General features: G+C 42.9%; 1 protein-coding gene across 1 annotated transcript in view; it reads right to left on the minus strand.

Annotated features, from left to right (window-relative positions):
* LOC126176107 (ATPase inhibitor mai-1, mitochondrial-like) overlaps positions 1–24,208 on the minus strand; it is a 93,271-nt gene that overhangs the window by 61,468 nt on the left and 7,595 nt on the right. The window lies entirely within an intron of this gene.

The following is a 24,208-nucleotide window of genomic DNA, read 5'->3' on the forward strand; positions in this document are numbered from 1 at the left end:
TTACTTGATAAATCGTACAATTCTCAAGGCTGTCAATTCAACTAAGTACCTGGGTGTTAAAATTACGAACAAATTCAGTTGGAAAGATCACATAGATAATATTGTGGGGAAGGCGAGCCAAAGGTTGCGTTTCATTGGCAGGACACTTAGAACATGCAACAAGTCCACTAAAGAGACAGCTTACACTACACTCGTTCGTCCTCTGTTAGAATATTGCTGCGCGGTGTGGGATTGACGGAGGACATCGAAAGGGTGCAAAAAAGGGCAGCTCGTTTTGTATTATCACGTAATAGGGGAGAAAGTGTGGCAGATATGATACGCAAGTTGGGATAGAAGTCATTAAAGCAAAGACGTTTTTCGTCGCGGCGAGATCTATTTACGAAATTTCAGTCACCAACTTTCTCTTCCGAATGCGAAAATATTTTGTTGAGCCCAACCTACATAGGTAGGAATGATCATCAAAATAAAATAAGAGAAATCAGAGCTCGAACAGAAAGGTTTAGGTGTTCGTTTTTCCCGCGCGCTGTTCGGGAGTGGAATGGTAGAGAGATAGTATGATTGTGGTTCGATGAACCCTCTGCAGACGCTTGATGTGGCCGTGCGGTTCTAGGCGCTACAGTCTGGAACCGAGCGACCGCTCCGGTGGCAGGTTCGAATCCTGCCTCGGGCATGGATGTGTGTGATGTCCTTAGGTTAGTTAGGTTTAATTAGTTCTAAGTTCTAGGCGACTAATGACCTCAGAAGTTAAGTCGCATAGTGCTCAGAGCCATTTGAACCATTTTTGAACCCTCTGCCTAGCCCTTAAATGTGAATTGCAGAGTAATCATGTAGATCTAGATGAACAGAAACTGCCCAAGAAAAAGTTTTTCACCACACTCATGACTGACACAGCTTATGTGTTTGACTGTGTGTGTGTGTGTGTGTGTGTGTGTGTGTGTGTGTGTGTGTGTGTGTGTGTGTGTGTGTTTATCGAAAACTCTGTCTTAGTACTCTTCTGAGCGTAGAAAGCGACTACGCACAGCTGTTCAAAATTTGCTCTAACCACTATGGGACTTAACATCTGAGGTGGTCAGTCCCCTAGACTTAGAACTACTTAAACCTAACTAACCTAAAGACATCACACATCCATGCCCGAGGCAGGATTTGAACCTGCGACCGTATCAGCAGCGCGGTTCCGGACTGAAGCGCCTAGAACCGCTCGGTCACAGCCGCCGGCTACGCACTGTTGTGTAGTGCAGGTTAAAGTAAGCCTGCGTTCTCAGTGCAACTGACAAGTGAGTAACTGCCCTGTGTCTCCAATCGTGAGCGGTACGTGCGGCTAGTGTACACGGTTCAGTCTGCCAGCAAGCCATGAAGCATCACTTCAAGTTTAGATTGTGAGCACATTATCACTTTGCGGCAAGTAGGGCTGGCAAAACGGAAAATTAGCCATCGAATTGGACGACACCACAGCGACATTGATGGTCTACCTTGTAGCGTTCGCCCACTACCAACGATCTACCACCAAATGACTGCTACCTGAAAATAATGGCTCGTAGGCAGGCGCGGATCCAACAGAGGCTCATGGATGTCATGATCCCCTCCACAGACAATTTACCAAAACCATTCATAAATTTCTGGTAGTGGGACATCCACAGCTGTTAAGTCCTTTGCTCATAACTGAAACTTCCACTACAGCTACATAATGTTATTACCGACATTTCGGGGTCTCATCTCCATCTTCAGATGCAACTAAAATCAGTACAAAGAGAACATGTCATGGTTAAGTAGAAAGGCAGCAGATATATGGCAGCTATGTACAGCAGATGTGCTGCCTTTTAACCTGACTAGGACAAGCACACTTTGTACTGATTTTAGTTGCACCTGAAGACGGGGCTGAGACCCCGAAACCGAGTTGGTAAGACTTCAACAACAAAAATGTTGTACAACTGTGGCAACAACTTCAGTTATAAACAATACCATTTAATTTTTACATTTCTCAATTCCCAGACGTTTTAGTCTACTTCAAGAGAATACTTAAGGGACATTCCACGTCAAGTGGTCCAATTTTTTGGAAGTGCGCCCGCCCCCCGCCCCCCCCCCCCTCCCTTGACCACCTTGGATTTTGCTGCATTTTAAATTTTATATGTAGAGTACCACAAGCCTCAAACGAACTTTGATTAAGTTTTAGATTCTCCAGTGGAGAATACAGCCATTTTAGATACAGCCGGTTGTTCGCCTCTCATACAATGACCACGTACAGTACGGAACTGAGATTTCACCAACTTTGACATCTAAAATCTCTCTTGGTATTTATTTTTAAAACATGAATCGTGGTTGTACAACTTTTATACTATATTTAATGGTGATAGGCCCCTAATAAATATTACTTCTGCAGATAAGGTGTGTCAAAGTCGGCTTAAAAAAATTGGCACTCTAAAAAAATTAAAAGTTACATAGCTCCTTAAATAATTAAGTAACAGACGTCAAATTTCAATCCCATTTCGCTCAAAAGTACCTTTTAGAAACTTTTTAAAACCACTCTCATTAGAAAGAGCATGTTTTGAACATCGTAGAAAATTTGATTAGATTGACTAACGCTGGCAACAGTGCAAAAAAAAAAAAAGAGGGCTACAGCTGGACAATTTGCAGAAGTTGCGCACGCGCAGTATCAGATTTCTTGGCGCCGTGCCGCCATGTTTGTTTACAGATACCTGTTATTTTGATCTCGAGTGTTCCATAAAGTGTATTGTTGTATCTGTTGCATTTTGAGGTGGTGGTCTACATCGATTTGGGAACATAGTCGAGTGCAACCTAGTATACATGTCTTCAGATTCGCATTACTATTATTTTGCTAATTAGCTTGATTCGAACTGTACGTCAATGAATCAATTGATAATGATTATCCTATAGCCAAATGCACTGTTGGGCGCAAATTGTCGTCAAATTGTCACCACGGTATATTTTATTCGAACAAAATAGGGCTCAATTCCGTTAGCAGCTTATCAGAAAATGAAAAAATTATTATTATTTGACGACAGGACATGACCAGACCAGATCTGCTTGCGTCACCAAGGAAAGTACCTCCACAAATACGAAATCAGCCAAAAGTCATGTTGCAATCCGTTTAAAAAGCAGAATTGCATTGTCAAATGTGGGTTGTTAAAAGTCACTTTAGTCATGTCCGAGGAAATGAATAAAGTGACGAGTAGCAATTTAAAGCCATGTCAGAACGTTTACATCAGCTGCAAAGCAAAAACATTTCAATGGCTGAGGCCACATCAGCTTCATGACGATTTTGATCCCGATGCCTCAGACACTTTGAATGAAAGCTTGACGGTTTTTGGCACTTCTCCATCGAAAATTCGAAGAATAAGCAGCAGAGACAAAGCTGGCTAATTGAATGCGTGCAAAATAAAATAGCAGAAGAAATAAAGTCTGTCTCTGTAATGACAGAAGACATTGTACAATCGAATCACTCTGCTAAATGCAGTCTGAGTAATGATGACATTGACATTTTGAAAGAAATGAAAGCAAAAACTGAAATATCCAATAGATCAACGAAAGTTCAATTACTGACTATAGCCCCAAAAAGTTAGTCAATGAAGGCAAAAGTTTGGCACTTCTGAACGAAGGGTCAAAAGAGCCTGGAAAGTTACTGCAGAAAAAGGTATTTTGGTGCATTTCCCTGTGCAAAGATTGGCAAACCATTGTCAAAGGAAGTCACTGACAGATTCAACAATTCCTAAGAAGACAATGAATACAGCAGGATGTATCTGGCAACAAAGGCTGTGTTTCAGTTCGGCTTGGTGATATTAAACTACAAAAACAGAAGCAGTTCCTGCTGTTTAATCTTAAAGAACTTTACTGGCATATCACAATAAATATAGTGCTGGATATAGTTTCTCCAAATCCTGCGATCTCAGGCTAAAATAGTGTGTAACAGTTGGTGCTTCAGGCAAGCATTCTATCTGTGTGTGAACAATACTTCAGAATGTTAAGTTCATGCTGCAAAGTGCTAATGTTAAGGATGAGTACAAAATGCTAACAGGAAAGGCAGTGTGTGATCTGAGTGCCAAAGACTCTGTACGGCATCGCCGTCAAAGCACATGCAGTTAAAATTTAATTAGGAGAAATATTCCAGGACTGGGATGCAGAGGAATTAATTGAATTCAAACAGTGGATACACGCTGACCGCGAAACACTAGAAACTAATGTCTCAATAGCGGAAAACTTGCCAATTTTGAGCAATTTTTTAGGCTAACTGTGATACAGTTTATCTATTTATGATGCTTACAGAAATAATAATTATTATTATCACTTAACAGAGTGCAAAAAGTTGTGCAAGGTAGCTAAGTTTGATGTTAAAAAAAATAGTAAGAGAGATACTGTACTGAACGTGGTCAGGTATGTGGTCCAACAAACGGCTGTATCTCAACAAGAATTCCACTTGAGAATCTAAAACTTAACCAAAGTTCGTTTGAGACATGTGGTACTATACATACTAAATTTCAGAAAAATTAAAGATGGTCGAGCAGGGAGCCCTAGACCACTTGACATGGAATGACCCTTTAGCGTGAAACTTAAAGATCTTTAAAATGGAAGTAATTGTACTTCTTGCTTACTAGCATAGGAGCTAGCGCCTGTGGATGAGCTTTGAGCAGCAAGTTAACATTATACTTGCTGCCAGCGACAAATCTGACATGTTACTAGTTCAAGCAAGTCGAGTAAAGCAGAACAGAAAAGGGGAGAAATTTCAATGAGAAAAAATCAGACAGATTCAATATAGGTAGGCCAAAACGACAGAAACAAACAGCATTCCCAAAATTAAACGCTTAAACACTTGCAGCCAGCATAACTGTCAAATTCATGATCGTAAGAGAAATACTAACACCGTTCAGTGCACAATGGGTGCTCATACTGTGTAAATTATTATATCAACAAAGTTGTGAAATTTTGTTGCTATCAAGGTTCTTAAATCACTGCATGCCAGAAATATTTTTCAAATTTTCAAAAGACAAAAAACGACGCACAACGAAGGAATTGTACGAGTGGGACGGAAATCAGAAGATGTCAGGAGAAAGAGTTTCACAAATTTAACAAGTCAATAACGCATTGGTCCACCTCTGGCACTAATTTAAGCAGTTAGTTGGCTTGCCATTCATCGATAGCGTGATGGATGTCCTCCTGAGAAATATTGTGCCAGCCGGCCGCGGTGGTCTAGCGGTTCTGGCGCTGCAGTCCGGAACCGCGGGACTGCTTCGGTCGCAGGTTCGAATCCTGCCTCGGGCATGGGTGTGTGTGATGTCCTTAGGTTAGTTAGGTTTAAGTAGTTCTAAGTTCTAGGGGACTTATGACCTCAGATGTTGAGTCCCATAGTACTCAGAGCCATTTGAACCATTTTTGAATATTGTGCCAAATTCTGTCCAAATGGCCCATAAGATCGTTAAAATCCCCAGATGGTTGGAGGGCCCTGCCCATAATGTTCCAAACGTTCTCAATTTAGGAGAGAGCCGGCGACGTGGCTGGCCAAGGTAGAATTTACCAGGCATGAAAATTCTCATCAAGTGCGGGCAGGCATATCTTGCCGAAATGTACACCCAGGATGGCTTGCCACGAAGGGCAACAAAATGAGGCGTAGAATATCGTCGACGTAACGCCGTGCTGGAAGGGTGCCGCGGATGACAACCAAAGGAGTCGTGCTATGAAAAGAAATGGTATCCAGAGCATCACTCCTGGGCGATGGGCTGCATGGTAGGCGACGCTCAGGTTGGTATCCCACCGTTATCAATGGCCTCTCAAGACACGTCCTAGGCTTGGAATCTTATTGACTGAAGTAGAATTCAAGCTTCTAAATGGAAATGAGCGTTTGGCGTCATTGGCCGGGAGGTCCCTTACGAGGCAGGTCCCGCAGCCTTGGTGCAGGTCTTATTACATTCGACGCCACATTGGGCGATCTGCGCGCCGGATGGGGATGAAATGATGATGAAGGCAACACAACACCCAGTCCCTGAACGGAGAAAATCCCCGACCCAGCCGGGAATCGAACCCGGGCCCCTTAGGACGGCAGTCCGTAACGCTGACCACTCAGCTATCGGGGCAGACAGCTACGAAATGAGTCCCTATGACCAGCGAAGTCGTATCTGGAGACGCCCCGCACAGTGGTGGGATACCGATCTGACTGTCGCCCTCCGTACGGCACAACAGTTAGGAGTGATGGTCTTGTTATCCTCATTCCATAGCAGGACCCCTTCGGTTGTTATTCGCTGCACCCTTACAGCACAGCTGTACGATACTCTACGCTCCATTTTGTTGCCCTTAATGGTAAGCCATCCTGCAAGATAATGCCCGCCCTCACACGGCGAGAATTTCTTCTGCTGGTCTCCGTGCTTACTGAACTCTACCTCGGCCAGCAAGGTCGCCGTATCTCTCTTCAACTGGAGCATTATGGGCAGGGCCCTCAAATCAGCTCGAAGTTTCAAGATCTAACACGCCAACTCGACAGAATTTAACACAAGCCCATCACGAGGACATGCAACAACTCTGACAATCAATGCCAAGCCCAATAACTGCTTCCATAAGCGTCAGAGATGGACTAAAGGGTTGGTGACTTGCTCAATCTCTGAAGCTCATCCTCTTGAATAAATCACCCAGCTGCAATCATTTGTTTGTCAGTTACTCAGTCGTAATGATTTGTTTGTCTATACATGTGATTTTCGTCGCATTCAGATAATTCCTTCGTTGAGCATGGTTTTTTTTTCTGCCGTAGAGTGTATTTCTCTAAACTAAGATGTCTTTGAAGTCATGCCATAGCGATGGACTACGCACTGGTGTAAACACATTATTAATTTTTTATTATTATTGTTACATTAAAATATTTATACAGGGTGTTACAAAAAGGTACGGCCAAACTTTCAGGAAACATTCCTCACACACAAATAAAGAAAAGATGTTAATTGGACATGTGTCAGGAAACGCTTAATTTCCATGGTTAGAGCTCATTTTAGTTTCGTCAGTATGTACTGTACTTCCTCGATTCACCGCCAGTTGGCCCAATTGAAGGAAGGTAATGACTTCGGTGCTTGTGTTGACATGCGACTCATTGCTCTACAGTACTAGCATCAAGCACATCAGTACGCAGCATCAACAGGTCAGTGTTCATCACGAACGTGGTTTTGCAGTCAGTGCAATGTTTGCAAATGCGGAGTTGGCAGATGCCCATTTGATGTATGGATTAGCACGGGGCAATAGCCGTGGCGCGGTACGTTTGTATCGGTATTGATCGGCACATTTCAGTCGAAGTGTTTGTACGCTTCTCAACAACAGATTCGGTGACCGATGGATTGGTAGAGGCGGACCAATTCCATGGCCTCCACGCTCTCCTGACCTCAACCCTCCTGACTTTCATTTATGGGGGCATTTGAAAGCTCTTGTCTACGCAACCCCAGTACCAAATGTAGAGACTCTTCGTGCTCGTATTGTGGACGGCTGTGATACAATACGCCATTCTTCAGGGCTGCATCAGCGCATCAGGGATTCCATGCGACGGAGGGTGGATGCATGTATCCTCGCTAACGGAGGACATTTTGAACATTTCCTGTAACAAAGTGTTTGAAGTCACGCTGGTACGTTCTTTGCTGTGTGTTTCCATTCCATGATTAATGTGATTTGAAGAGAAGTAATAAAATGAGCTCTAACATGGAAAGTAAAAGTTTTCTTTCTTTGTGTGTGAGGAACGTTTCCTGAAAGTTTGGCCGTACCTTTTTGTAACACCCTGTATATTTATTGTTGTTTTTATTAAAATCCTAGGTAAGTGAAGCATTTCAATATTTTTGAGGGGGCAGGAGGGACAATCACTGGAGACACAAATAATCAGTGGTGGAAGTAGCTTATATACTGAATAACAAAGGAAACTCTGGAGGGGTTATAGGCGACTTTCACATACTCCTTTCTCCTCCTCGCTGCAACAGAGATGCCGAAGATGAAACGTACACTGATGTCCAAAATTAAAGCAACGAACCGCTGTTTCCCCGTCTTGTGTCTAATTCACCGTGTAATCATACAGACTGTTAACAGATGTTCGTACGGTCGTCTTCTGCACGCAAAATGGTATTCAGGTCAGCGGACAACAACGTCAACGATGACGTTGGGCCACCTATCGAATGGGATACTGTTTTCCGGGTAGTTCCACATCCACAATCACTGTGTATACAGTCGCCGACGGTGCAGTATGGCACAAAGAAGACGTCTACCAGACTTCCCGCAGTGGAGGGTCATAAGAAGAGTGCAAGCAGGAAGTCGCAAACTGATGACTCCCGATGGCTTGATGTGAATCGTTCTGTTGTTTCTCGGATGTGGCAACAATTTATAGAGACTGAAACAGTACCCCAAAGACCAGGGCAGGGCCGAACGCATATGATATCAGAAAGAGAGGACCGTTATTTGGATGTAAGGGCACGATGGTACCGTCTTAGCACTGCACGCCATCTGGCATCTGACGTGTTGTATCGAGACAAACGTTGTCCAGAAGGCTTCGGCAGAGTTTCCTTTATTATCGGAGACCTGCTATATGTGTACCTCTGATGCATCTTCACAGAAGGGAACGTCTAGACTAGAGTCGTCAACATGCCACTTGGGTAGTCGAACAGTGGGGCAATGTTCCCTTCACAGATGAGTCCCGATTGTGATTCTCGACGCATTCACACCTGGAGGGAACGCGGAACACGATTTCGCGATCCAAACATTATGGAAAGAGACCGATATCGAGGAGGACCCCAATGCTATGGGCAGGGATTATGTTGACCACATGAACACCACTTCATGAACTTGTATGGGCGAATCGACAAGGTTTATTGCAGTCAGCTATCGTGACGAGATCATGGGATCTCATGTGCAGTTATTGCGACGTGGACGACAATGATCGACCTCACATGACAAGAGCGGTTGATGTTTTCTTGGAAACGGAAGGGTTGTCTAGGGTGCACTAGGAAGACGGGTTGCATCACTTCGACATCCACCAATCACTCTCCAAGACTTGCGAGCACACCTCTAGGAAGAATTGGCTTTATTGCCTCAACAAGAAATTGATTACATCATTCACAGCATGCCCCGTCGTTGTCAGGCCTGCATTGCTGCCAGAGGTGGTCCACCCCATACTGAGCAAATTAACCAGTTGTCAGAATGTGTGTGCAAATCCTTTAAGTTGGAAAAAACGAAGAACATTTTTATGTATATCGCAGCTGTTTACATTGTGTATTCTTTACAGTGTTTCGAGTTTACTATTACTGTTTACACTGTTTTGTGGCAAAATAAACACAACCTTACAAAATTTCCGTTTGTTTCTTTAATTTTGGACACCAGTGTATTTACAAAATCACCCTAAATCGGGAAAACATTGTGGCCTCCCATAGAACTGAACTCTGGGTCCGCGCCTGTTCGCAGGTACCCCGACGAGAATGTAAACAACTGCGCGTTGCCTGTTTGCAGGCAACTGGAAGTGCTGTGCCGACGCGGACAGTACACAACCGTCTCCACGCGACTGATTTGACCTCTATGCTTTCACTAGGAACGACACTATTGCAGCACCGTTGCGTCTGAAGAAGGTGGACAAGGCAATGGCAAGAGGGGAAAGTGGATCAATGTCGTTTTGGTCCTCGTCACTGTCAAGTGTACAATTAGTCTGACGCTCGATAATTGTGGTAGAAGAATGTGGAGGCAGTCAGGTATCACCGCACGTCTTAGGGACGAAGTCCCACGCCTTCAGCTGGAAGGTGACTGTCTTATTTCGGGCTGGTGTTACATATCAATGTATCACACCTCTCATCGTTATCGAGGCTAGTTTGTGCACTGTGTAGCACTTGTACAGGATTGTCCAATCTATTTTTCAGCACTACAGCAACATTTCGGTGACGAGCCCTTCTTTCAAAAGGCAGTAGTATCTGCTCGTATGAACTGGACTGAGCATTCTTGGGACCAGTTTAGACTTGCAGGGCGTCGTTGTAGAAACTTAGCTCACACAGTGAATGAGTTTTGCAAGCTCGCTTTCGAAGAATAGGTCAGGCGAAGAGGATGGGAACATATTATACTGCACGGACTGGAGTAACACGGTATTAAATGTTAGGCAGCAATACTTTCCGATTTCACAGGTGCGGAAAGACGTACACTTTCTATCAGGCTGATTTCATTCTGGTCACTGTCTTGTTTTTATTTTGTAGTAAAGTTGGTTTTTTGTTTTTTTTGTTTTTTTTTCCCTTAAGGCTTATTCCTCCGTTCCATTTCACGGCTGATCGAAGCCCACAAAGGTTCGTGCATGTGTAGTGGTGCAAAAACTTGTTTTGAGCAGTTTATGACATCACGTAAACAAACATAAAACGTCGAGGACGTAAGTTTCCTTGATCCCACAAAAAGAAATCAAATATACTGTCACATCTCTATGTTAAGGGATCTTAGAAATCAGCAAAACAACGTGAAAGCTTGAGAGAAAGCGCTAATGTGTGTTTCTCAGTTACACTGTTATAGGCGAGACAATAATTATGTACGATGATCCGTAAAAAGGAAGGAAGATTAATTAATGAGGATGTCTTGAAAGATGGAAACTATGCTTCTGTTAGACAAGAATAGCGAAGGAAATCGGTAGAGTTCTTTTGGCAGGAACCTCCACGGCAGTTGCCTTTAAGCCGCGCGGGGTAACCGTGAGATCTTAGGGGTCTATGACCTCAGCTGTTTGGTCCCATAGGAACTTACTACCACTTACCAGCACTGGCAGTTGCCTTAAACGATTTAAGAAAACCATGTAAAACATAAATCTGGTAGGTCGGACTGCAATATGAACCCCGCTTGTCCTTACTTGCAAGTCCGGTAGCTTAACCATTCCGTCACCGCCTTCGCACAGAGATCCGAGCAGCAGTAAGACTATCAGGTGGACTGTCAGAGACATCAAGTGTGACAGCTACAAAAACTTGTTATGGACTGAAACCTCATAGCTAAACACCAAGGTATATCATCTGAACAAATGTAACGAACATGCCACACCTCTATTTTCGCACAGTCCAATGCAATTTGGAGGATGACAATATCTACGGGAAATAGCGATTGGGTTATCTAACCCGCAGGCCATTAAAATTGCAGCTCCAGGAGGAGTAGCAAGTACCGAAATTTTAGTTACTCTACTAAATTTATAGGTCATATGATGTTTACAGGTTGTAAAAGTTAATACACAGTGCTGACACCTCTGTCAGCAACAATGACTCAATCCAACTGGACATCGAGCCGAACTGAGCTTGGGTGATGGGTACGGGTATGCTGTTCCATGCAGCTTCGACTCTGTGCCAAACTTTCTGGAAAGGCTTAAGTCGCATGGTCCGACATTTGGTGGATAAGGACGATGCTTGAGTGCTGCAATGCACTTACCTACAAAAAAGAAGAGCATTGTTCTCATTTATGTTTCTTTATTTCTTCGACCACAAATTCGGTGTTTATCTTCTCTTTCTTGTTTTCTTAAATTTATTAGAATGACAATGTAGTACTTCTGATTAACCGTCAAACAAGATGGTGCTGTGGTTAAGACATTGGACTTGCACTTGAAAGGACAGTGATTCAAATATCCGCCCTATCATCCAGATTCAGATTTCTGTCGTTTAAGTAAATCTCTTACGGCAAATGCAGGAACAATTCCTTGCAAAGGATATGGCCTATTTCCTTTCCCTTCCTTCCCTAATCCCGAATTGTGCACAGTCTCTAATAAACGCGTCGTCGATGGGACTTAAGCCATAATATTCTTTCTGTTTCCTGATTAATCATTTGATTCTGAAGCACGCATTTTATCGGCGGTACATCTTTGATTTCGGAAAATGGGACTTACTCATTATTTCTTTTAATTTGTGTCGATATGGGTTCTCCCAGGGCAGTATTCTAGGTCACACTAAAATACTTACGTTTCGCGGTACTTTGCAGCATATGTGGTTCTTTTAGTAATAGTACTGTTTAACGTCAACGCATATGTTTTTCCAGATATTTTTTGTTTGAGTGTGTATTTTTTCTACCATCGGAAGTAGACAGGGCTGGTTGCAGTCTTCGGCCTCCTTTTGTTCTTCAAAACTCTCTTGGTGCCATTGAAACACACACACACGAGAAATTACGTTACCACCAAAACCTCTGTTAATAACTGAACACAGTCCAATGAAATTTTTGTTTGCTCTACTCGACTTTCATATTGGCCGCCATGAGTTTCGGGCAGCGTTCTTCGCAAATACCGTTCAAGAGTTAATTAAAGAAGATAGAAACGCGAAATGTGTTATGGTGGCATCAAGATCGATTAGATTCCAATACCCATCAGAGTCAAAGCTAGGAGACCCACTATCCTTTTGTTTCCTATGTCATGAACATGTGGACGTTCCCAGCATGAACGCACACTCATGTGCGGACCGCGGTGACACTTATGCAAATATTTTGTTGCGCCGAGTGCAGATCGCCACAGCAGAGACTTCTGCACATAGTTCTCAATGGCATCACTCTTTCCAGCTCGTAGTATAGCGTTGCTGCCTTTAGACCACAGGGTCCCGGGTTCGATTCCTAGCCGGGTCGAGGATTTTCTCCGACTGGAGACTGAGTGTTTGTGTTGTCTCACCATTTCGTCGTCAATCGGGGAAATGGCGAGACCAGACAGTGGAAAGATTGGGAATTTGACGGGCGCTGATAACCACGCCGTTGAGCGCCCCACGGTACCAAAATCATCATCTATTTCTTGGAGTGTATCACAGCAAATATTGGTCATTGGTACTCGTCATAGGGATTAGAATTTTTTGTTATCATTTACGATCATTAGAAGGAAGAACTTTTATCCTGTTGGCATATTTTACCCGAGTTTGAAATGGGTCAAATGGCCAACGACTCTCCAACACTGTTGGTGCAGTAAATAATGCTTTGAAGACATTAGACAAAGTTTTGTTATCACGGCAGTTTTCTTTCACTCCCACAGAAGCTGCCGCCCCGCTGTGTCTGCTGCGTAACGATGACTCATGAGGACAGTTTTATTGTAGCGACGACATTTACATGCCAACTGTTTAAAATTTTCCCTAATTACTACTAATTTATGGGGACTGGGATGAATCCTACTTGTTCATAACTGTTGTCGTGGCACATTTCCAAAGTATAAACGATATACAGTGGTTGACAGGCACATTCGTATACCCACTTATCAATCAGGGAGCGATGTAAGTTGGAAAGAAGTTGCGAAACTCAGCTCGCTCTGTTCGTCCATGAGACCCAAAGAGCTGTAGATATCGGTGTTCAGGTTGATGCCGTGTTCCTCGACTTTAGGCAGGCATTTGACACTGTCTCGCACTATAGTTTAGCGGAAAACATACGAGCTACCGAGTATCGGACCAGATCTGCCACTGGATTCAAGATTTGCTTACACATAGAACTCAACACGTCGCTCTTACGGAACAAAATCGACAGATGTAAATGTAATTTCGGGAGAACCCCAAGAAAGTGTGATAGGACCTTTACTGTTTACACTGTTTATAAAAGATCTAGAAGAATGTTTCGGAAGCTCTTTAAAGCTGTTCGCAGATCATGCGGTTGCCTATAGGGAGATGGTAACACCGGAAGACAGTAACAGTTTGCAGAACCTACAGATGATTGAAGAATGGTCCAGGGACTGACCTACTGCGCAAACATAGGCAAAGAAATCCACTACTGTACAATTACACTATTAATGGTAAATTGCTGAAAACGGTAACTACCTTAAAATACATAGGAGTATGCATCCGGAGCGACCTTAAGTGGAGTGACCGCATAAAATAAATAACAGGAGAAGCAGATGCCAGACTGAGATATATGGGAAGAACCACTAAAGAAGTGGTTTACAGGGCGCTTGTTCGACCGATTCTTGAATATTTTCATCAATATGGGACTCTTACCAGGCAATACTTATGGAAGAGACAGAGAGGATCCAACGAAGAGCGGCGCCTTTCTTCACGGGATCGTTTAGTTGTCGCGAGAGAGTTGCAGAGAAGCTCAACAAACTCCAGCAGCAGAGTCTAACAAGAGAAGCGGTGTGCATCAGAGAGAGGATTATTACTGAAGTTTTGAGAGAGTACTCTCCAGGAAGAGTGGGACAATATATTACTTCCTCCAAAATACGCCTCGCGGAATGATCAAACGGAGAAATTAGAGCTATTACAAAGGGTTACCGAAACAATTCTACTCAAGCGCCATTCGCGAATGCAACAGAGAAGGGGGGATCAATTAGTATTACAAAAGGTACCCTCCGCCACAGACCGTCAGTTGGCTTGCAGAGTACTGATACAGATGTAGGCCACATAAATTAGCCGTGGGGAAGCAGATGTTGGAGTCATGCAAGGAAGGGATCGCTTATTAAACAGTCATTCAACCTATTCTTGTGCACTTTTTGTCATTATGAGACACTTACCAAGCTGATTTAACTGAAGAAATATAAAAGATACGGAGAAGAGCTCCACGAGTTGTTACTCGTTTGTTTAGTCGGCATGAGAGTAACACAGATACGCACAACAAACTGCACGGAGGAACGGTAGAAGAGTGGCGTTGCGCATTGCGAAGACACAATATTTCCAGAGCCCAAGTTTCAAAACGAGTTTAGAAACATACTATTAACTCCAACATACGTTTCACATAATGATCTCGACGCTAAACTTAAATAAATTCGGTCTCTTCAGAGGGGTGCCGACAGCTTTCTTCCCCCGTACCACCAGCAAGTGCATTAGGAAAAGGGGGGCGGGAATAACACTGGTACAGTAAGTACCCTCTGCCATACTCCACATGGTGGCTCAGGGAGTACAGATGCAGATATAGGACAGTACCACATATCACAGCGACGGAGAAGCGGGAGGGATATCGCAGTAACATTATCACATTGGAATATGTGAGAATCGAATCAGACAACAAATTTACAGGTACTGTTACCAGTCACTGTATATTTACATCTGCGACGATCTAAGGTTTAAACCTCCGTCATCAGATGGATTTACATTTGTTAGTATGACATATGTGTGTTGCGTTATGATTTTTGGAAGAACTTGTGGCACTGTCTAGTGGAGAGACAAAACACTATTTCAGAACATGGTTTTGGGCCTTTTGACTAAAAACTAAACGCGTATATAAAGGTGAAATTAAGGTAAGTAAAACAGAATACCTCCAGTGGTCACAGTGCCTTTCACTGTCGTAACACATCACAACATTGTGAAAGAAACATGTGACCACTGGAGGTATTCTATTTTACTTGCTTTATTTTTACCGTCAGATATACATTTATACGTTTAGGTTTTAGTAAAAAAGAAACCATGTTCTGAAATAGTGTTTTTTTCTCCACTAGACAGTGCAAGTTCGCCGGCCGGTGTGGCTGCGATCGCAGGTTCGAATCCTGCCTCGAGCATAGATGTGTGTGATGCCCTTAGGTTAGTTAGGTTTAAGTAGTTCTAAGTTCTAGGGGACTGATGACCTCAGAAGTTAAGTTCCATAGTGCCCAGAGCCATTTGAACCATTTTTGAAGTGCAGGTTCCTCCAAACATCGTAGCACAATGCACACATATGTCATAGCAATAAACGTCAATTTACCTGATGATGCAAGTTCCTCCAAACATCGTAGCACAATGCACACATATGTCATAGCAATAAACGTCAATTTACTTGATGATGCAGTTTTAAATCTTCGAAACGCGTTGCTGAGATAAATAAACAGTGACTCGTCACAGTAAACGTGTTGTTTCATTCGATGCCAATAACAGTCACGGTAAAATCTTACCTAAAATTTTCGCATTTAAAGATGTGAGAATCCAAAAGTGTAACGGCCCCTATCTACTTTCAGAGGCAAGATAAGAGACAGGCAGCACGGCGCAATGATCGAAGTGTGACAGAGGAGAAAACGTCTATTCAGTAAATCCCAAATGTATGCAGTCGGTGACCAGTTCGAGAACTTTTAATGGCAGTGTAGTATTCACATCTGGTAGATACTTTTTGTTGTGACGACCTATGTGGACACCTACATTTTTATGCCGTGTAACTGCGTTGAGAGTGCCACTCAGTAATGACATGAAATGGAGCCACAGTGCTCATCACAAGAGACCCTGGAGCAGATTGTAATGCGTAGCTACTGCGATGTATGGTGTTCACACATCGGTCGCGATTCTTGTTGTTTCCCTTACGGCACAGTCACTGCTGTGACCACACGCTCCGAGATTGCAGCGCAGTTCATCCGAGAGCGCAAGCAGTTGTCCTTCCATTCGCGACGTTCATGTATAAGTCTGTCGCGTGCCGGGACGTCAAGGCGAAACGCTGCAGACGACCTCTAGAAAGGAAATCTTTAAACGGCCAAGAGCAGTTCTTGTGGAGACCAGGACATGTACGTATTGAGGGCCCCACGACAGCAGACGGATGTGGTGATTTTCTTTCCGTAGAGTGTTCCAGAACGGTGGCAGGATGAAAGTGTGATCACGTGTATTTAGTATTAGCGAATACCTTGCTCTTTTAAAGTTTTACTCCGTTATTGTATCTATTCCTGAGATACTGTAGTTGCTGCATGATCGAGCTGAGAAGTTACACGATCAGTCGGCCTAATGGATTCGTGTGTGCTGAAAATTCGACACTAATCATATGTCTTCAACTGCTGATAATCCGATTCAGAACGACTCTATTTCACAAAGCCTTTTTTGAAACCACGGGAACTGACGATGTACTTTGAGTTGCAGTAACGTCACTACGATATCGCTTTCGTCATTTAATTCAGCCAAGTCTTTTTGGTTGATTCTACAGAGGCTGTGGAAAGCAGAAGAAGGAAGCTCCATGCAGCATACACATTGTAGCGGGGAATGAGCGGTGCAACTCCACCTTCATTATACAGCGTCACCAGATTCCATAAAAATACGAAATTAATAATAGTAACGATTATGAACGGCGCTGTGGTTCCTAATGTACTGCAATGGCCGACTGCAACGGCAGGTTGTTTGTGACGCAGTACGACGTTTACACGACGTCTTCCGACGCAATACAATGTTTACTCGAACTCTTTCGAATTAAGCCGATTGAGGAATGTACTTCTGATTAATGGTCTTGATGTCGTTAACTGCAGATGACTCCTTGAAGAGAACAGTGATTTTATTTTCCTGCCCGTCATTCAACCATTCATTATGTTCAGTGGATCGCATCAAGAACAACTTCTACAGATGAAGAACGAGTCAAAAGCGAAGCTGTATACCGTATTAACAATAATCTGTTACTGTACTTAACAATAAACTGTTACTGTACTTAACGCCAGCTAAATGTACTCTGTAAATTACCGGGAAAAAACTGCTGCTCCGTCAGTTATATGAAATGATAGCGTTTATTTCCTACTAGTAACTAAATATTAACAAGAATACAGTGGTAGTTTTCAAATAAAGTAGTTACTCGATATCTAACAACAGAGGCTTCTTTTACAAGAGACTAACACTTATCAGTTGCTTTACAAAGAACATTGTTATTTGCTATACAAATGGTTCAAATGGCTCTGAGCACTATGGGACTTAACATCTGAGGTCATCAGTCCCCTAGAATTAAACTGCTTAAACCTAACTAATCTAAGGACATCACACACATCCATGCCCGAGGCAGGATTCGAACCTGCGGTCGTAGCGGTCACGCGGTTCCAGACTGAAGCGCGCCTAGAACCGCTCGGCCACATTTGCTATACAGCTCACATTAATTTTCATTCCTTGAGTCTGGATAATCAAATACTTTGTACGAGTGGTTAATGAGCATATACGAATATACGAACAGAATACTTTTTCTTGTTTAGCCATGCTGTAACTTCATTTGAAGGCCTTCTCTCTCTCTCTCTCTCTCTCTCTCTCTGGTTCATCATGGGCAGATAATGCTCATGTTTTAAGAACAATCATAGCCTTAGCCCTAATATATTCTGTTGGTGAATACTGCTATTCGACCTGGACCAACAGCGGTCGCGCTAAGAAGACAGACGTGGAATTCGGAGTACAAAACCCCAGTGGCTTCCCGTTGTCAGCAATATCCCACTTCCAGCTCTAAGAAAATCTGAAGCTCCCCTGCAGGTCAGGAAAAACATACATAAGAATCTTCAGCAACCTATTCACCGAGATATTGCACAAGCAGAAGCACGAAAACCGTCGTGGCGCACAGCAAACAATGTTGGTGGGTCCTCTTTCGGCGATAATCATTCATAGAAGATCCAGTGCGAGCAGTCATCTGTAGTCAACGATGCGGAGTTGAATATCAGCAGACTTCACTGGAAGATCATGAACCGGATTCGAACCGGACAATGCAGATGTTACCTAATGCACAAGTGGGAATAGGCTAGTTCTGCAAATTGTAACTGTGGTGCTTCCTTACAGTCAGTCCACCACGTAGTCACAGACTGTCCTCTTTAAGCGTACACAGGCACGATAATGAATGTTCGCCACGCGTCAAATGCACAGGGAACTAGATCTGGAGATGTAAGATTTTACGAGCTTGTGATTGTACACATTTGCCCTCAAATGTTGTACAAATCTATTTTTTTTCATCATACTATAAACAAAATAAAATCTCTTTTTCTCATAGTAATGATAGAGTAAAGGAGATAGAATTGAGTAAAATGTTCCAAATAACTGTAGTTCGGATTAGTACCGCTGACCGTGACACTCATCCACAAAATGCCAGGAATTTTCAAGAGGGCGCGCCAATCATTTCTCAGATTTTGTCAACTGCGTAGTGATGTTGAAGGCAGGACTTTCGAACATTTGCTACAACAAAATGTAATTCTAATGGAAAATACCCTTTAAAATTAATTTCTGTTCTCTTTTTTACCATTATCTTCGTTAACAATTACTGATCTACTGGACTTTGTAGAATAACTTCTCACTCATGCTCTCAGGACATTAGCAACAATTACAATATGTGGCGTTTAGCTTTCATTATTAATAACTAGCCATCCGCTCTGGCTTCGCACGGATCTATACTTACCTATGGCCGGACAATTCGTCTGGCGCAGCGGTAATTTCGTTTACGGCCCACTGCGTAGTTATGATTAAAATTCAGAGAAGAAACCTTAGATAACTGAATATCACCATTTCCATACGACTTATCCACCTAAAAAAGCGAGCCGGGCATCAAAGGCACTGCCATCTGTCGCTTTTGCACGACACTGCAAGTTACGAGTATGTTCCAAAAAGCCGCGCGCAAAAATGTGACTTTCCACGGGGTCATATCTCGTCTTCTATTCATCACAGAGATGCGGGGTCAAGTGTTTTTGATAGCCCTTGGTCTGGTGACCATTTGTATACCTATTGGAAGAACGAGCCTACCGTAGCCGTCCTACAGTACAGGGCCACAATTTAAACAATACACACATTCTCCAGCCCAGGTAAATTGAGCAAATCGGTTAGTTCTTTTGCATTACGTGTGGACCTTAGGCGGCTTACAAAAGCACCATTTGTTCATGGGCAGTTCCTTATAAAATCCCGAAAAAATTCGATTTTTGGTTATGAAAAGTACGAGTTGTAGGGATGGCCACTTCTATAATTTCTACTCATGGCAGATAGTCGAAATTTTTACCTTATGTTCTTAAGATAATGTTCTCGGAGAACTTCGAAACTATTTTCGATATTATTATCCGTTGCCGAGATCCACAGGTTCAAAGTTACCGTACTTGTTCACGTAGGATATACATGTAATGTCCGGCCTGATGTGTGTAGTTTTAACTGGTGTAGTGAACACATGGCGAGAGATCTACAGTCGTAGCAAGGATTTTGAAGTCACCAAACGATGTTTTTAGTCAACATTTTTTCACCAATAAAACTTTATGATGCACTGTCTCTGTGTAATGGACACTTCACCTCTATACAAATATGTCCAAAACGATACTGCAGTCACAAAAAAAATGGGCTCAGAAGGTCTTAACACGATTAAAAAAACTTAAAATGACTGCCAAAACTTACATAAAACTGGAAAGACTGCAATGCAGTAAAACACTTCTAATAACATTTTTACTCTTTTAAGATAAAAGTCACAATCCGCGCGTTTTCGCTGAATTGCTATCGATGAGCAAAGTATCCAGAAAAATGTAAAGCAAACGATTCTGTGTTAACCTTGAAATAAGCGTACTTATTTGTTGTTTACATGAGTCAAAGTATATAAATCTGTCGAAGTATACAAATAAACTGCCAAAACTTTACTGACCTATAGAATTCGTTTTATAGAAGCAGCACACACTACTGTGCGTCCTCCTTAAGGGGGAATAACAGGGTGACGGTCGAAAAAACGCGAAATTTTTTTTATTACGTAATTCGAATGTATATACATTGAAGAATTATTCCCCAAAATATTACGTGCGATCTCCAAAAAGTAACGTTTCAGTGAGAGATTGAAGCCGAACGTGCAGAGCACGCCTCGCCGTTAAGAGTATTTGTTCCACGCTCACGCTCCCTCTATTGCGTCCGTGAGCTGTTTAGGGCTGGTCCTAATGGTGCAAATGTTCACCAATGTCTCGAACACACACCAGACTTTCACTTTTCTCATGTTGGACCGCTGGTAGATGCTCAGTCAATGTATTATGACAAAGCTATTCGTGATAACATCGACTCTGCTGAAAATATGTATAATACCGTTTGGGCCACATTATTTAAGAAAAGTTCGTCGGATGATAATCTTCAGCATCACTTCTGTCCTCTGGTGAGCAACCCTGGTGCACTTAGCAGCGCGCTGAAGCAAACGGTGAATTGGAAAGTCATAAACACAAAACGCCATTGACGCAAATCGTTACCGATGCTATCACTCCAATTTATATCGATTTGAGTAAACCTGATTTGCTGGACGCTGTTTGGGCGGTTTTACTCAAAATGTCAACGTAAATTTCAATAGCCTCATTTGGAAATACGCTCCGAAAACAACAACCAATCGAAGCTAAATTGTCAACATTGCTTCATATTTGGCCGTATGTGTGTGCTTTAATGCAGTGTAGGCCACACTGTATTAACGTACGTGGCAAATACATTTGAAATCGAAATCGGCGATGAAATGCGCCGATTCCGTGAAGACAGAGACGCCAGCGGCCATGCGCCCAGCGACGAAAAGAGCTCTGACGAAGAAAATGAGGGCTTATCAGATCAAAGTAGGAAAAGCTGCCATCCACTAGCGGGGAGATAGTTATTATGGACCAGGCATCCATGTTATCCCGTAAGTTTCATGCTTTGTCCCTTTAATTTATACAATAAATACTCGTCAAACATTAAACGCGTTTTTCTCAAAACCATGTTTTCCGGCATGGTTGTCGTCGCCCACGCTACGATTTTCATCCCATTTTAATGATTTTTGGTCTCCCTTAAAGCAAACTGAATTCTCTTCAGTTCATCGTAGCCGATATTTTTATTTGATACTCAGTACTTTTTCGGCCAAAAAGAGGGGTTCAAAAACGATAATTTTTCAAATATTTATAATTTCGCCAAAAACTTTTTTTTTCAAATCCCTACGATGAATTATAATTTCATGTTTCAGATAACCACAACCGGAGTTCCAGTGACAAACGTAGGTCTACCTCCTTTCAGAGCTGCCTCGGGAAAATCACAATTACACAGTGAAGATATTAATATTTTTCAATAACAAATGCCAATAAAAACTTCATTGTATGTTTTATTCATTGCAGCAAACCCCATTTGTCCACTACTTTCCAGTACGGAGGAAAAAAATCCTGAATTTGAGCAACTTTTTCGTCCGTCACCCTGTCGTTCCACATTAAAGACTCTGACAGATAGATGGGGAACCATCTGTCTCAGTCCTCATTCCTCCTTCCTCACCAAAATTTTTGGCATGCGAACGTATTCGCGCTTTTTGGTGGAAGAGAGAGGGCGCCAGTGCGAGAGAAAAAAAAAAAAGTTCAAATGTGTGTGAAATCTTATGGGACTTAACTGCTAAGGTCATCAGTCCCTAAGTTTACACACTACTTAACCTAAATTATCCTAAGGACGAACACAGGCACCCATGCCCTAGGGAGGACTCGAACCTCCGCCGGGACCAGCCGCACAGAGTGCGAGAGAAAGAGAGAGGAAACAGTGATGGTGGGAGAGAGAAAGTGACATCGCAAGAGAAAGAGATGGATAAAGACAGTGGTATGCAGGGCCAAATAGAGGAGATATTGATGCTCAGTGAGAGACAGTGGCAGTAAAAGAGAAAGAGTAATGGATGGATATAGAAGCAGTGGGAGAAAAGCGAGAGGAGACAATGGAAGCGAAAAAGAGAGATGAGAGGAGACCATACATAAGCTTGGTGGAGGTCGGGGGGGGGGGGGGGGTGTCTGGATCCAGACCGGCGAACTTTAACACGTAGGTATAGGGAAACGTGCATTTTTTAGCTGCCATGGTGAGACAGTGGCAATGAGAAAGAACGGCAAAAGGCGACAGTGTAAGTGAGAGAGGAGGCACTGGCCATGGCATATACTGTAAATCAACAGCAGAAAAAGCAGACAGTGAGAGAGAGACATAATAGACAGTGGCAGTGAGAGGACGGTGCTGAGTATGAAGGTTTAATTATAAACAGAGACGAGGTAAAAGGGTTTAGAAAACTATGTGTGAAACAAGCGCGAATATGTTTGGTGAAGAAGGCTGGATGAAGAGTGAGGCACCTGGTTTCCCACTTTGTGATAAAAATCATTTTTTCGGGGCATACATGTAAGGCTGTGAGCGCCGGCGATGCCAGTCACAGAACATGCGGTAGCTCGCAGCTCCGTCACTGGCGCCATATGTCGCTCCAAAGCCAATTAAGCATGGAACAGCTGACATTTTGCCTCCTGAGAGCTTGCCAGTCCAACATGATATCAAAATACCTACAGTAGCTCCTGAGATTAGCCTTAACAGACAGGCACGAAAAGGCGATGGGAGACATTAAATTATAACTTGTATGGAAGGAGAATATATGTATAGATTGTGATAATGATAATTTCGTGTGACTCAATGACCTGGAGCAAGTATTTGTATTGGCCGCCACGTCGGCGACTTGTGTATCTCTAATCAGCTATCCAAGTGGCCAAAGGAGACATACAGTTCAACGTGGAATCTGAACCACGTTTCGTTTCTGGAAAACATCCACGTCACTGAGAGGTGAATGCTAGGTAAAAAGATTATTGAAAAATCCGTGGTTAGCTTGGATTTCGATCCCAAGACATTTCGGCTTCCAGGCACACACTTCACCGATAGACCTCCAGACCCGAGATGAATATCCGGTCAAGCTTCTCTGCTCCCTGGAGTTGCAGCAGCGTATCGGTAGGTGGCAATGGCATAGGCTCAAAGGCTCTGAGCACTATGGGACTTAACATCTGTGGTCATCAGTCCCCTAGAACTTAGAACTACTTAAACCTAACTAACCTAAGGACATCACACACATCCATGCCCGAGGCAGGATTCGAACCTGCGACCGTAGCGGTCACGCGGTTCCAGACTGAAGCGCCTTGAACCGCACGGCCACACCGGCCGGCAGGCAATGGCATAGTTTTCACAGCAGTGGAGGACTTAATTCATCATGGTTTGCACGAAATCTTCATAAACTGTACGCACAAACCTTCCATGTGAATCAGTCGATCAGTCAGTCAAAACCGGATCGAAATCCCTACAGTAGTTCCTGAAATTAGCCCGAACATAAAGAAAGAAAGTGTAATACGAGACTTTAATGTATTATGTATAGACAGAATAAGATATAGACAGACAGACAGATACAAGATTTTGCACCTTACAGTACCACGTGTCGACTATCTCGTTACAGAGGTGTTTCTGCAGTACGGCTGCAGCTTAATTAATTAATGGCATTATGGTAATTGTACCACAGCTGATTTAACAGTAAAGCTTTACCTAGTAATCATCACAGGGAACTAGCATCCAACACAATCAGCTATGGAGAGGATTTAATGTTTGCCTGGCTTAGACTGTTCAGCTAAACCATTTGTCTTCAGATACTTTAATTTGAAAAGTGTTCTTTACTATAGCAAATGTTATTTGGGGAAAGTTAGTTTAAATGTACACACTTCCATGTGCTCATCGCTGTTTGTCTGACAGTTCCATAAGGTTCTATTTGAGACTTATAGCTCTGCGGAAATATTTGCTCGGTTAAATGCAGGCTACACTGCTCTAATCTTACTATCAGCTTATTTTTCTCCACTCTGTATAATTCCGGTCAGTAACTTGAATACATGACCTGTCAAGCTGGTTGTAGTTATATT

Source organism: Schistocerca cancellata, chromosome 1 (genome assembly GCF_023864275.1).
Source record: "Schistocerca cancellata isolate TAMUIC-IGC-003103 chromosome 1, iqSchCanc2.1, whole genome shotgun sequence".
Lineage (NCBI taxonomy): Eukaryota > Metazoa > Arthropoda > Insecta > Orthoptera > Acrididae > Schistocerca > Schistocerca cancellata.